The sequence below is a fragment of the Nannospalax galili genome, unplaced genomic scaffold (assembly GCF_000622305.1).
Source record: "Nannospalax galili isolate Female #2095 unplaced genomic scaffold, S.galili_v1.0 scaffold359, whole genome shotgun sequence".
NCBI lineage: Eukaryota > Metazoa > Chordata > Mammalia > Rodentia > Spalacidae > Nannospalax > Nannospalax galili.
This window is the reverse complement of record NW_008347042.1, coordinates 5,733,948-5,748,973: the sequence shown is the minus strand read 5'-3', so window position 1 is coordinate 5,748,973 and position 15,026 is coordinate 5,733,948. Positions and strand designations below refer to the sequence as shown.

Below are 15,026 nucleotides of genomic sequence, written 5' to 3'. Positions count from 1 at the left end.
TACCTACATACAATCAATACATGTATACACATAAAACAAAAATAATAAATAAAATAAATTAAAAATATATATACTACTAGATCTAAAAACTCATATTAGTCCCTGTGATTGCAAGTGACTTTAATACCCAACTCTCACCAATACACAGGTCATCCAAACAAAAATTAAACAGAGAAATCCAGGGTTAAGTGATGTCATAAATCAAATGAATTGAACAAACATCTGTATTCTACCAATCCACTAAAGAATATATATTCATTTCAGAAACCAATAGACCTTTCTCCAAATTGAACATGTATTATGATTCAAAGCAGAAATCAACAAATTTAGGAAAATTGAAATAACATCTTGAATTCTATTGGACCACAGTGGATTAAAGCTGGATATCAGCAGGATTAGAAACCACAGAAAGCACACAAACTCGTGGAGACTAAACAACACACTACTGAATGATTTATGGATTATTGAAGAAATCAGGAAATAAATTTAAAAATTCCTAGAATAGAATGAAAATTAAAGCACAGCATACCAAAATCTCTGGGGCACCATAAAGGTAGTCTTAAGAGAAAAGATTGTAAGGCTAAGTGCCTCCATCAAAAACTTCAAGAAAACTCTAATAACTCAATGATGAACCTGAGGGCTCTGAACAAAGAAGTACAAGCAACATCTAGAAAGATTAGACAGAAAGAGATAATCAGACTCAAGACTGAAATTAATGAAAAAAATGAAAAAAATACAAAGATTACCAAGATTGACAGATGCTTAGCCAAATTAATCAAAAGAGAAGCCCAAAATAATAAAATTAGAGTTGAAAAGGGAAATATTACAACAAACACTGAGGAAATTCAAAGAATTAGAAGGACAAGCTTTAAAAATTTATACTCTGCTGAACTGAAAAATTTAGAAGAAATGAATGCATTTTTTGGAGATATATGACCTTCCAAAGTTAAGCCAAGATGAAGCAAATAATTTACACAGAACCGTAATAACCAATGTCATACAAAAAATAATTTAAAAGGGACTGGAGGGATGACTCAGCAGTTAAGATCACTGGGTGCACCCATATGGTGGGTAACAACCATCTGTAACTCCAGTTCCAGGGGAATCCAACATCCTCTTCTGACATCTGCAGGCATTGCACGACATAAGTGTACTTACATACATGAGGGTAATACACACACACACACACACACACACACACACACACACACACACATAAATAAATAAAATACTTTAAAAAAATAACTAAATCTTCTGTCCAAAAACAGCCCAGGTCCAGATGAATTCAGCACAGAATATTATTAGCCTTTCAGAAAATTAACACCAATGCTTCTCAAATTATCCTATAACATAGAACAGGAAGGAACACTTCCACATTCTTTTTATACATTCAGTATTACGTGATGTGATATGAAAGCCAGATAAAGGCACATCCCCCCAAAAAAGGAAGAATGATGGGCCAATCTACTTGGTGAACATAGACAAAAATTTTCCCAAGAAAATGCTAACGAACCAAATTAAAAATCATCAAAAATATCATCCACCACAGTAAGTTTGGCTTTATCTTAAAGTCACAGGATGGCTCAGCATATATAAATAATTAAGTGTAATCCACCGCATAAACAGAGGCAGGCACAGAAATCACATGATCATCTCATTAGATACAACAAAGTCTTTTTGACAAAATCTAACATCCTTCAAGATAAAAATCCTAGAGAATTTAGGGACACAAAGAACATATCTGTAGGAATGACTTCCACAATAAGAACAAATTCTGGACTAAAGTTTTTACCTGATCTTGCAATCAAAATTTACTGTTTGCAATGTAGAAAAAGCTCACTGAACCATGTGCTCCTCTTATCCCTCAAGACCCCGACCTGCCTTCCACCCAAGATAGTGTAGAGTATGAATGTGTGTATGCGCGCTTTACATATAAAATCTCAAATCAGCTGGGCGTGGTGGCGCACACCTTTAATCCCAGCACTCTGGAGGCAAAGGCAGGTGGATCTCTGTGAGTTAGAGGCCAGCCTGGTCTACATAGTGAGTTCCAGGCCAGCTGGGGCTACAAGGAGACTCTGTCTCAAAAACACCAAAAAAAACAAAAAACAAAAACCTCAAATCACTAAAAGCATCGCAAACAATGAGATAAATCTGTTTAGTGTGTGTGTGTGTGTGTGTGTGTGTGTGTGTGTGTGTGTGTGTGTGTATGTGTTGTGATATTCTAGGCCTAGGGATCAAAGGACAAGATTCTCTGATAAGGGTGGGTCTGATTTCTACTTCCCCATTTCATACTGAATGTACTGTTTCAAGATAAAAATGAGCAAAGTCCTGGCTCAGGATCACAGTTCTGAGAGACATCTGAAGGAACCTGTGTTCAGCATTTTGGGTCTATTCTTATCCTTATGAATGCTAAGATTCAGGCTGTCTCTTTAATTTATTTATTTTAATTAATTTATTTTTTGAGATAGGATCTCCCTGTATCCTCAACAAGCCTGGAATTAGCTATGTATATACCAGGCTGGCCTTAATCCCCTACAGATCTGCCTTCCCCTGCCTCCCAAGTGCTGAGATCAAAAGTGTGTTGTTACAATGCCAGGGAGGCTATCTCAGTGTAATCCACATCAAAATTTCAACATCATTCTTCATTGAAATTGCAACACTAACCTCAAATTTCATGTGGATGCACAAAAGACCCAGAATATCCCAAACAATCCCAAACAGTAAAATAATAACTGGAAGCATCACCTTCCCTGATTTAAAATACTGTTGTATGTTGGAGTTCACAAAAAGTCACCAGCACCACTTTAAGAAAAGTAAATGTAGCAAAGTAAATGTTAAATTCAACTGACTGGGCTGTCTATCTCGGGAGTAGATGCAGCCCTGATCATTGTCAGGTCAGAGTTTTTTATAGGATTACAGAAATATTATTTAAACAAGACACTTGTAAACGAATCAGGTTTGTACAATATAGCAGAACTTTGAATCTATTATCAACAACTAATCATTATATAGACAAGTGATACAGTCATATAACTTGGCAATCAGCTTTTTAATTTTAAAATTAGTCAACTTCTAGCCATAACAAGTATAGTAAGAAAGCTGAAATCATCAGTTACCGGGTGGTCATACAATAACAGGGTGGTCTTATACTGTGTGTCAAGGTGACCTAAAATAGCAAGCAAGTTACAGAAGCGAAAACAAGCAGTTATCCAGATGTAGAATGTCTGAGATTCACATGTTCCACTGGTTTGTGATTGAGCTATTTCTTAGAACTCAAGGCTGTTTTCTCTTTTTAAATATTTCCCATAAGTGAAAAGAGGTTACTGTTAAAATAGCTATTCTGAGCAAGATGGAGCAACTTAGGTTAAGTTGCTAATATAGTTCATTCCCCATTCCTGTTGTAAGTAAGGTTAATTCTTTGACCTATTTAGGTTAAGCTTTCTTTTTGTATTTTTTCAATTGGCACAAGTTGATTGTACTGGCTTCTTAATATCATGAGTTTAACCGCCTGGAGCCTTTGATTAATGAATCTTACAAGAGAGTTTAGGAGGCAGGGCCCAAGGGTAAATATTAGGAGAATAAGCTTCAAGAGCCCTGCGACAGCACTTAACTATGTAGTTAGCCAGGGTGACCAGGAAAATAAGGATTCACTCCAATTTTGGTGATTAATAAGTTCCTGTTCTCTGGCATTAATTCATTGTTGGACCAATCTAATGCTATCTCTGATAACTCCAGTGTGATTAGCATAAAAGCAATATTTCTTACCTAATGCCATGCATAAACTACTTTGTTGCATATAAACAAGATCTAGCCCTCAACGGTTTTATAACACTACCTTGGCTAAAAAATCAAGGGAGTAAGTTAAGTTTTCCCATAGTTATACCAGGAGTGCTATGCTGAAAAGAAATCCATTTATCCTTTGATCTGATCCAGGAAGCAAATGTCTCACAACCCCAAGTTCCATAATGCCATTCATTTTCACAGTTACAGTCTGGGCTCCCATCTGCTGGACATCCATAAACTTGTAGGCTTTGCAGTTGTTTCTCATGACTAGGAGATGGGACACGAATAGTTACTCTTACTTATAAAGGAAACAGATCACAAAGGTCAAACAGAAAGCGGGGGGAGTGGCTAGTGGTAGTGTTAATGGCTAAGATCTTACCATCTGAAGTTCTTTATAATACCCAATTATCAGGGGATGGCTCATGGGGATTTTGGTCACTGTACCCAGTTACAGATTTTATTATCCAGAAGGAGAACATAAGAATTAAGATTCTTTCATCAGTTTTACCTTGAGAGGACTGTCTGTTCTTTTTACCATCCATGTTTGAGGAATGTAGTCTGGATGAGCCATCTTAACTTGGGAACAGTGAATCCAGTGGGCACATCTGGCCATGTTAACAGCAGTTGGAGTCAGCAAGATGATTGGGTATAGAGCAGTCCACTTGGGTTTGGAGTTAGGCACTTGATGTCTGCAGACCCAAATCCAGTCACCAGGTTCCAGATCTGACTGTTCAGTGGTCAGTGAGGGATGACTGGGCTCATGAGCCTCCTGCAGTAGTCCATGCATCTGGATCAGAGCATTTTGCAGAGCCTGCAATGACAATAAAAGGCTGTAATTAGATATTTCCGCCAAGTGTTCCTCCCCTAAGCAGGGGAATAAGGGGTGGAGATCACCTTAACAAGATGTCAAAGGGAGTAATTCCTTTCATGTAAGCAGTACATCTGGCTTTTTTTTTTTAGAAGAAGCATTGCATTACAGCTTTAACATACTCAATAACAGTTTCCAGAGCAAAGATACATTTCTTTCAAAAGTGGCTATAAAATTTTTAGGTTCACTGTTGAATTAATATAGTTATACAATATTGAACTCAGTATAAGCCCTGTAAAGGGCAAAAGGAAGAGTGCTTATACTCTTCCTTACTTATCAGTTACCATCAGTCTCTGTTATTAACTTAGTCAAAGTCTCCTTAATAGTTCTATTCATCCTTTCCATCTGTTCTGAACTCTGGGGCTTATATACACAATGTAATTTCCAATCTATCTGGAGAACAGAAGCTAAGGTTTTAGATACACAGGCTATGAAAGCTGGGCCATTGTCAGACTCCAGACCAATAGGGATGCCAATTCGAGGTACAATCTCATTTAGTAGCTTCTAGGAGAGCAAGGATTTGCTTCTTTTTTTTATTATTTTGAAGAGGTAACCCAATTTGCCCATGGGGAATTGGGATGCAGACCCTTCTTGCTTCTTCCATGCTGAATGGGGATGTAGGGTGTGGCAATTGTGATACCCCTTCAGTGGGTTTATTTAAAAGACTCTCAAATTGAGACATGAAAGAGAAGTAAAGGCAAGAATAGTTAGCATTACAAGTTCTAGACAGGGGACTAGAAAAAATCAGAACAGGGCAAACTTTAAATGCTTAAATTAAAGTCCATTGGAATTTTCTGATGAGGGCTTTTAAAAGCATCCGTCTATTGGGTTCTTTTTCATTTTTCTTTGGGCCACCAAGACTGGACTCGAGAGTGATGAACTTAGGATTTGTTTTCAGGTACTCTGATAGCTGTTGGAGTGGCTAGAATCAGTAGATAGGAAGTAAAATAAACTTAATCATCATTTTAGAATAATAGCAGCTGTAAGTCATCATTTTAGAACAATAGCAGCTGTAGGTGGGCACTATAGTATTGGAGAACAAGGCTTGAAGTCTTATACCTGAGCAGTATTTTCTTGTTAAGAAAAAAATCATTACTGAGAAATAATTGTCTAAATAACATTTTACCTGGACTTAAATCTAATGTCTGGGAAATACAATCCTTTGGACTCTTAAAGAAATATACTTATTATTTTAATTTTTGGTTATATTTTCTTTGTGGGTGTTTGAGACAATACAGTTAGCCCAAATAAACTATTTTACTTTTACTTTAAAGACAGTTGAGGATCTGGTCCTCAGGGATCACGTGGGCTTGGCAGGAAGCCCCTGGTTCCTTAGGCTTTCTTTTACCAGTTCAATCTATGTGAAGATGAGGGCCTGCTCAACCCGGGCTTCACTTGGAAGCATGGAGGAGATGTTTCCTCTGTGTTGACCCTCCTCTTTGCAGACTGGATACTGGTTTGAGTCCCTCTGATGTGGTCTCCATGACCTCCCTGAACAAGAGGGCAGGTGACTCATCACAGTTACAGGACATATCAAGAGATTCCCATAGTCCCCTGGAACAAAATTATCCCTTAAGTCCCTTTGTCCAGATTAGTATGGGCCTTTTAGTATGGTTGCTAACCATCCAAGAAGGTCAGTTGCACTAGCCTGGTACCTTTAATTTCTGTGTAATATATAGATAAAGTTTGAACAAAACCCAAATGTTCTCAATAAACATTGACTGGAAGAGATTTACTATCACAGGTTAACTACGCACAGCCCAGGAAAGGGACCTTAAAACAAGAATTTCTTAAGTCTGTCTCAAATGAAGCCGTTCTATTACAAACAGAAGCAGTCTCCTTTTAGTTTTCTATATCCTGCTTTACAATTTTTGGAAGGAAGGGGGGCATTATATCACATACCTATCGACAGGAAGTAAATTGATCAGAATTCAGACCAAGCTTCGCAGAAACTGGTTTTTTTTTCTATATTGCATACATCTAGTTCAAGGAGGTAGACCTAGTTTTCCTTGAGTCAAATCACGCTTGTTATAGGTAAAAAAAAGTGCCAAAGGTAACATTTGCATAATACAAAGAAACATAAATGACATCTTTCAGTAATCATTGTTATGCAGATAAAGCTTGGGCAATATTCTTAAATAAACCTTTACTAGACATCCTTAAACTAGTTGACTGAGTTATGACCTCAAGATTGTCTGTATATTATCCCTGTTCCATTGTTGATAAATCATAACAAACTTATACAGACCTTTATCACTTGCTTAGGCTTTTTTATTCATCCTATACATAAATCCTTAATAACACCTTCAAACCTACACAGACCTTTATTACTTGCTTAGGCTTTCTCATTTTTTTTTCCTTTCGTTAATTCTGGAAATATCCAGCCATCATAATCTTCATTCATAAATCCTTCTTAGTAAAATATCTCCCTTCCCATATCCTTCTAATATCTTTTAACTTTGTATTTTCTTTTTAAATAACCATGAGACACAATATCATCAACAAATGAACATTCCATCTGTTGTGAGAATTCCCCTCCAACTTCAAGCAATGTCTATCCCCTCTAAGGTTCCAATGTCAAACCAATGCTTGACTAAAGCTTTCCTGAAGAACCAATGAATTTATTGAGCTTGCTTACAGAGATGACTGAGGAGTTTCTGAGGTGTATGGGTGACCTTAGGGTATTTACATTGGAAAGCCTTTCCTAGCCTTTCTCAGATAACATATTTTAGTCCTTCCCAAACCCAGGAGACCATATGTGATTAGAGCCAAATTACGTACAGTTGGCTGGGAAGAGCAGCTGGATACTCAGGTAAGGGTCCAATGACCCTGCCTATATCTCCTTTATTTAAAGAATACAATAGTCAACAAGTCCAATTATGATGACCTTCTGTAAGGCATATAAACACAAGGTAAAGAGAAGCAATTGGTACACAACCTCTAACATAGTCATTTAAGGAAAACTGTGTTATAGCCTGTTTAGACTTTAATAAATTCTTTTAATAACATTTATAAACAAATTTACAAATTAATTAATATTTTACCTCATATATATGAACAATTATTCTAAATATACTATATAAACTTTGAGATGCCATTGTAAGCCTTGAAGCAGGTTTTAAACAATCAAGTCTCCTTTAAAGGTTTAGAGATATTTTACTTAGAATTTGATATCTAGTAAATTATTTAATAATAGTTCTCTTAGTATTAAACATAAGTCTATACATTTATAATGGTTTCATGTAATAAATACTATGGTTAGACATAATCTCATGACAAACCAGTTTTAAAACCAAGACTGATTTTTCTTGTTCCAAGGGAGAAAAGCACAGAGTCATATCTGAGCCAGCAGAGTTTCCAAGGACAAAAAGCGTCCCTCCCCAAACAGACCATATCTGCCTGCATACAGAGCAGTGCTGCAGGAAAGAGAGGGAATAGGACAAGGCCAAAAGGATGAGACAGGGAGACTAGCCCCAGAAATTATTTCCAGCAATTAAGATGGGTTAACATATTAGATCAAATCTATAACCAACAGGAGTTTAATTTTCTCAAATCATTTTCAAGCCTTTAGAGGTCTGAAAGTAATGTAAACCAAACTAAGAATGTCAAAATCAAAATACTTCCAAATCAAGCAAACCAAAGAGATATTTTAAAACAAATAATATAAGAGCAAACCGAAACCAAAAGGTGTGTAACAAATAAGGTCTTTAAACAACCAGTTTTAACCTTAAAGATATTTAGGGTTTTTGATGGAAGCATATGAAGACAATAATCACAGACATACATGACAGAATTACTTGAGATCTCAGCACAGGAGACATAACATGACATAATTTCATTAAAACTAGGTGCATCCAAAACATGACCTAAAATCAGATAAGTTGTTCAACATACACTGTAATGGAGGTAGCACTCTTGGACACACTCCGACCCATGATGAACACAGAATAAGACGATCATAGACAAATAACAGCAACCAGATTGCCATCAAATCCAGATCCCAAAAGACAAATTTGGGGCTCATGGCCAAGCAGGTCTGGGGACGTCTCCTCTGGAACCCAACTAGGGGGAAGTTTGCTGCATCCAGCTTCCCTTCTAGTAAGTCTGATCAGATCCCAGAATCAGAGGGTGAAAGTCACTGGCTAGCTGAAATCAAAAGAGAAACCAAAACAAAAGCAGTTTCTTGAGCACTCTCTTACCTTGCTGGTGGTGTGGTGAGAGAAGCAAGAGGGCTGGAGAAGACAGAAGCCACTGGGATTGAAAAGTAAGTCCCCTCATGGGGAGTTTACCAAAACCGCCAGGCCCACAAGGCCCTCTGAGATCTCAGTGGGACCTCCAAATGTTATATGTCAGTTCACAAAAAAAATCACCAGCACCACTTTAAGAAAAGTAGCAAAGTAAATGTTTATTATTTTGAGTGGCTGGGCTGTCTATCTCGGGAATAGATGCAGGCCTGATCATTGTTGGGTCAGAGTTTTTATAGGATTACAGAAATATTATTTAAACAGGACACTTGTGAACCAATCAGGTTTGTACAACATAGCAGATCTTTGAATCTATTAATCAACAACCAGTCATTATACAGACAAATGAAACAGTCATATAACTTGGATATCAACTTTGTAATTTTAAAATTAGTCAACTTCCTCGCTATAACAAATATAGTAAGAAAGTTGAAATCAGCAGTTCTCAGGTGGTCATACAATAACATGATAAGAGGAGTGGTCTTATGCTCTGTGTCAAGGTGACCCAAAATAGCAAGCGAGTTACAGAAGTGAAAACAATTAGCAGGATGCAGAATGTCTGAGAGTTCCACTGGTTTGTGATTGAGCTATTTCTTAGAACTCAAGGCTGTTTTCTCTTTTTAAATATTTCCCATAAGTGAAAAGAGGTTACTGTTAAAATAGCTATTCTGAGCAAGATGGAGCAACTTAGGTTAAGTTGCTAATATAGCTCAAGTACTACAGGACTTTGGTAATAAAAACAGCATATAAGTGTCGACCAAATAGTCACAGTGATCAGAGGAATAGAACTGAGGACCCAAATGTAAATCCATGCGTGTACAGCCACTCGACAAAAGGCCAAAATTACACATAGGAAAAAAGATAAAATCTTCAGCAAATGGTGCTGGTCAACCTGGATAGCTACATGTAGAAGAATGAAACTAAAAACTAAAGTCTCACCCTACACAAACTCAACTACAAACTGATTATAGATCTCAACATGAGACCTGATTCCCTCGCTCTGTTAGAGGAGAAAGTAGATAATACACTGAAACTTAGAGGTACAGGAAAGGATTTCCAAAAGAGGACTCTAGTAGTGTAGGCATTAAGACCAACAATTGATAAATATGACCACATGAAATTTAAAATCTTTTGTACAGCAAGACATCATCATTAAAGAGGCAGGATACACAATGAAAAAAAATTCTCTTTTTTTAAACTATTTTTACCAGTGAAGCATATTTGTACAAATGTAAAATTTTACCAGCTGTTAAGCCATTTGCAAAAACCATACATTCTACTTCAGCTTTGTTGCACAATATCTACAAAAAAATATTAATTTTAAAATTAGAAAACAAAAATGCTTTCAATATAGAAGAGATGATCTGATTTTAAAGACAGTATTCTCTAAGAATGTCTACCCAGTAAATAACAAACTTTCACAGGATATGAAGATGGACAGACACTTTGGCAAAATCCAATACACAACTCCTGTAAATCTAGTTCAATACACTTACTACGAACTATCACCATTCTTCACTGGAAGTCTGGGCACCATTCAGGGTATTCCTTACACTTCAAAGAGTTGAAGCATCTTCAGTGTGAGCATTCTGAGCACATCAAAATACTCTCAAGAATACCTTCTATATCAGACCCAATGTCTAACAGCCATGGGCAGGGTATTGTCCTTTAAGCAGAGTATCCCTGGCAGCTGTTTTTAATGACTATTAGTGACCCATTGTAAATTACGCTAATGGAAAACATACACTAAATACATTTTTTATATATTTTTTTTTGTTTTAAACATGTTTTTTTTTTAATTGGAAGAAGCATTTCATTACAACAGCATTAACCTATTCAATAACATTTTTCTGAGCTAGGGTACATCTCTTTCAAAATTGACTGCACATTTCTAGGTTTACAGATGAATTATTATGCTTATATAATCTTTTACTCATTATAAACTCTATAAGACATAAAAGTAAATGAGGTTCCAACGTTTAAAAAAGATCTCCACTTCGTTGTCAAAACACAGTTTCATACAGAAAAATTAATTTCAAGGCAATTGACATTGAGACGTTTCCACACGCATTTCCAATCTCTATATACATGACTATCACTGGTCAGAGTTGCCCACCTTCTGAGCTCCTCGGCACCTGAGCATGAATACAAACTCGTCAGATAGACAGCCTTCCTCTCCAACTAGAGCCTCCATACTCTGCCATCCCTGCCACTGTCCACTGTGCTATCAGCACCCCCATCTATTCCCCCCTATCTGCCCTTCCGGTAAATTTAGTCAGCCAGAGGTCCCTGTTCCAGGAGGATCAGCTGTTCCTCATCTACGGCAATCCATTGTCAGTATTCCTTTGGATAGAATTGGGGTCTGATGTTCATTTTTCCAGTAGTATGTTGGGTTACTGTCTGGAAGAGCCTTTATCTATCCTGGCCAACAACTCGACTGAAGGTATCGCCTGTCTGGCTTTGCTGTTTGTCAAGTAGCTTTCAGTTATATATATGTATGCTCTTATGAAATTATGTTGGCCCCTTTAATCTTTGGTTATACTTCCCTTTTGGGTGTTTAAGGACATACAATTGGACCAGATAAACTGATTTGTTTTTACTCTTGAGGTTGAGGATCTGTTCCTCAGGGGCCCCATGGGCTTGGGAGGAGCCCCTGGCTCCTTTCTTTTACCAGTTCCATCTATGTGAAGATAAGTCAAAGGTCCTGCTCAACCATTGTTGGCTTCTCTTGGAAGCATGGAGGACTAAATACATTTTTAAAACCTCGACATTTACCAAAATAAAATAAGTTTATAAATTTGCATCAAAAAGTTAGTGTTGATACAGTCAAGTTGGCCTTCGTTTACATGGTTGTAGTATTACTTGGTTTTTCCCAGAGTTGAGATGGCAGATGTCTCATTTTTCCATGTAGAATCATCAGGAAATAAATCCAAGCACTAAGCTGGAGTCCCAAGTCAGATTAGTTAATAAAGACTGTATGGTGGAATTTAGTGGACTGTAACCTTGGACTGAACCAAAAAACCAATGCAGGTGTTAAAATACTGACAGCAAACTTTGGTGAGAATTTCATTTACTTCAGACAAACATAACCTGGAGATACAAACAGGCAATGTTCACACATAACATTATTGATTGGGTTGTGTGTATTAGAAAAGAATTTACCTATTATTAGACCCCCAGATTCACACATGTTTAGACCAACTAAGTGTCTTGTCCCATTAAAGAATGTTAACTGGATCTCTAATGCTTTCAAGGTGGCATCCTTTTGGCCTGGGAAATGATCTTTTGGAACTTATGGCCTACAGTACCAAAGTCTAATAAGAGACTGACACATTTATGTCAATAATTATTAAAACAGTGGTTATGTACTCACAAGTCTGTGGTAGTTAAACAGAATAACAAAAACCTCAGATGCTTATAGAGTCTTCACTATTTGGAATCCCTTAGGAGACAAAGAAGTTGCTGCTGTAGAAACTGCATTTTTTCAGAACGGCTCAAAGCATCTCATCCAGATGAGTTTTAAATATACATATATATGTATATATAAAATCTACAAGACTTCAAACATCACATTTCACTTTGCACAAGTATATCATGCATCCCTTCCCTAAAGTCCTTTAGGATAAAATTAACTCTCCTGTTCCATTGGGGAAAAAAAATGGAAACGATTATCACCTAATTTTTTTTTTAATTCCCCCCAAATCTTGGTACTGTGTGAAATTTCCTCCCATACAGGTTTTGAAGACAGTTCTGATCATCCACACTGCAACAGTCGGATACTGGACATGCCAGAGAAGATTTATATGACAGTAGTAAATTGGTTAAAATCTATTCCATAAAATAAAAAATGTTCAATGACTTTCATTTAAATACAAATATGAAAAGCTAAAAGGAGGTTTTGCTAGTTTGTTTTTAAAAGTGCTGATTATTACAAGTCTCTTCAATACATTATATCCAATTCTTTCTTTAAAAAACAAAAATATTAAACCACTTGATTTGAGGCACATTGCTCATGAGCTTCTAAGGAGCAGAGAGAGACGAAATTTCTTATCAATTAATCCGGCTTCCTTGATTTTACCAAAAAATTTTTCCAGGGTGCTGGCACATTTGTAGTACTCGCTGGGGGGGGGGGGCTGAACTCCTTGCAGTTGGTGAACACTCTGTAAATCTGCCATGAATAACTTCTTAGACATGTAGTATTCTTGAGGGGTTCTCTCACGGTTCTCGGATCCATGGGGTATCTTACAACTTCGTAATATCCGTGAGCACCTGTTCATGGTTCCTTGAAGGGCCAAGCACTCTCATGGCTCTTCATCTGCTACAGGACACTTTGAGGGTGTTATAGAGCTCGTAGGGTCTTTGAGTTATTTTTCTCTTTTCCACTGGGTTTCCAGTCTGTCTCCCTAATTCTAGGTATGTTTTCTATAGGAAGCTGTTGAATTCAGTCTCTGAAACACTAAGCCCAGGGTAGACTTTTTGAATCGGGACCTGTTTTCTAGCTGTTTTTTAATGTTCTCCTTCTGCTTTTTAATGATAACAGAGAGCTCGGTGTGTGGAATCCTAGGATTTAACTCACATCCTATTAAAGTGGCTCCTTCGTAATCCTTGATGTAGCCAACATGTTTGGTTTCGGGTATTTTAATTTTTTAAGAAACTTTGCTTTTTGAACTACCCAATGGCAGACTCATCTGCTATTTGAGGAAGTTCAGGATCCTGCCTTGATGTGGTACACTTTCAGATCAGTTTACTTTCATCTATTGTGTTCCATAGCTCTTGATTTTTTTCATCGAGTTTACAGCACAGAAAACAATCTCTGTGAATCCCTAAAATGGAAATATCTGGAAACAGATACCACCAGTGACTCAGCCATCATTAATTAAAGTGAGGGTTTTGTGTTTCGGATCAAACACTAATCATATATTGTATGCTGGGCATCTGGGCAGCTGGTGGGAGAACACGTTTATCAGGCCCACCAGCCACCACCGGATCCTCTTGTTCGGTTTCTGGTTCAGAAAACTGCAGACCATGTGGAGCTCATTGATGCCCCTGCGCTCTTCCAGCCTTGCTGCCTCATCTCTGGCTGAATGTACTGACAGAAAATTGCTCTCTGGTCCAAGCATCGCTGCAAGGTGTGGAACGGTGGACATGACCTCAGTGATCAGTTCCACAGGAACATCGCCCATCACTCGGAGTCTCTTGGTCTCCTCTGGCACATGGTACCTTCCCATCTTCCCGTTTCCTCACGGCTTTGCTTCCAGCCCAGAGGAGGCTTTGCAGACAGCACTCTTTCCACTGGCCTGCTCCAAGGAAGAGGAAATTGAATTGTACGACACGATCCCAGCCACAAAAGGAGGACTGATCACTGTTCGGATTTCTAGTTGGCTGGTTCTAAGAGAAGCTGAGAAGAAATCCTGCTCCTAGATGGGAGCGTTTTGAATATATATTTCTCCTTCCAACATGGACAAAAACTTCCAGAACTGTGTGAGGACGAGTGTGTTTCTTGAGAGGCAAATTGTCTTTCTCCTGTCTGGCTTTTTCGAGGAGCTGTTGTTTCATGAGGATGAAGCCAGAACAGAGCGACCGGAACACTAGGTGGTTTCTTAAGGAGGTAGGCTGTCACACAACTGTGGTACATCACCGTAACACAGCTTGTGTAGTTCTCTTTATATCCAAAGATGTCCTCGTTAGGAGAGCACAGTCTCCTCTATGACGGGGTTTCCAGATGCCTTTAGTTGATGCAGTTCAGGAACATTCTGGCCAGCTCACCTTTTATCTGCCTCTCTTGATGGGAGGTGACTAAATTGTACTGTAAGATACCCTGTTCAATACTGAATTTTTCAAGTGGGAATTTCTTCTCCAAGGAGCCTTCAACCACAGACTTTCCTCTTTATAGAACAGACTTTCTCAAGAACTTGAACAGATAGAAATAGGCTTGCTTGGTATCTGCATCTTCTTTGTGGATGCAAATGAAGAGATAATTCACGTCCAATACAATGCCCAGCGGTCTGTTTATCTCTTCTTCTGATATATTCTCCAGGTGGGGAACGTGACCAGCAAGGGCATGGCTACAGCACTGGCAGGATTCAATCAGATTGAGGATTATTTCCTGCAAGAGTGGGGGGGAGGGGAGG

At 37.9% G+C, this 15,026-nt stretch overlaps 1 pseudogene; it reads right to left on the bottom strand.

Moving 5' to 3' along the window:
* Window positions 1–12,905: 12,905 nt before the first annotated feature.
* LOC103742406 lies at window positions 12,906–15,016 on the bottom strand (annotated as a pseudogene).
* Between the last annotated feature and the right edge of the window lie 10 nt (window positions 15,017–15,026).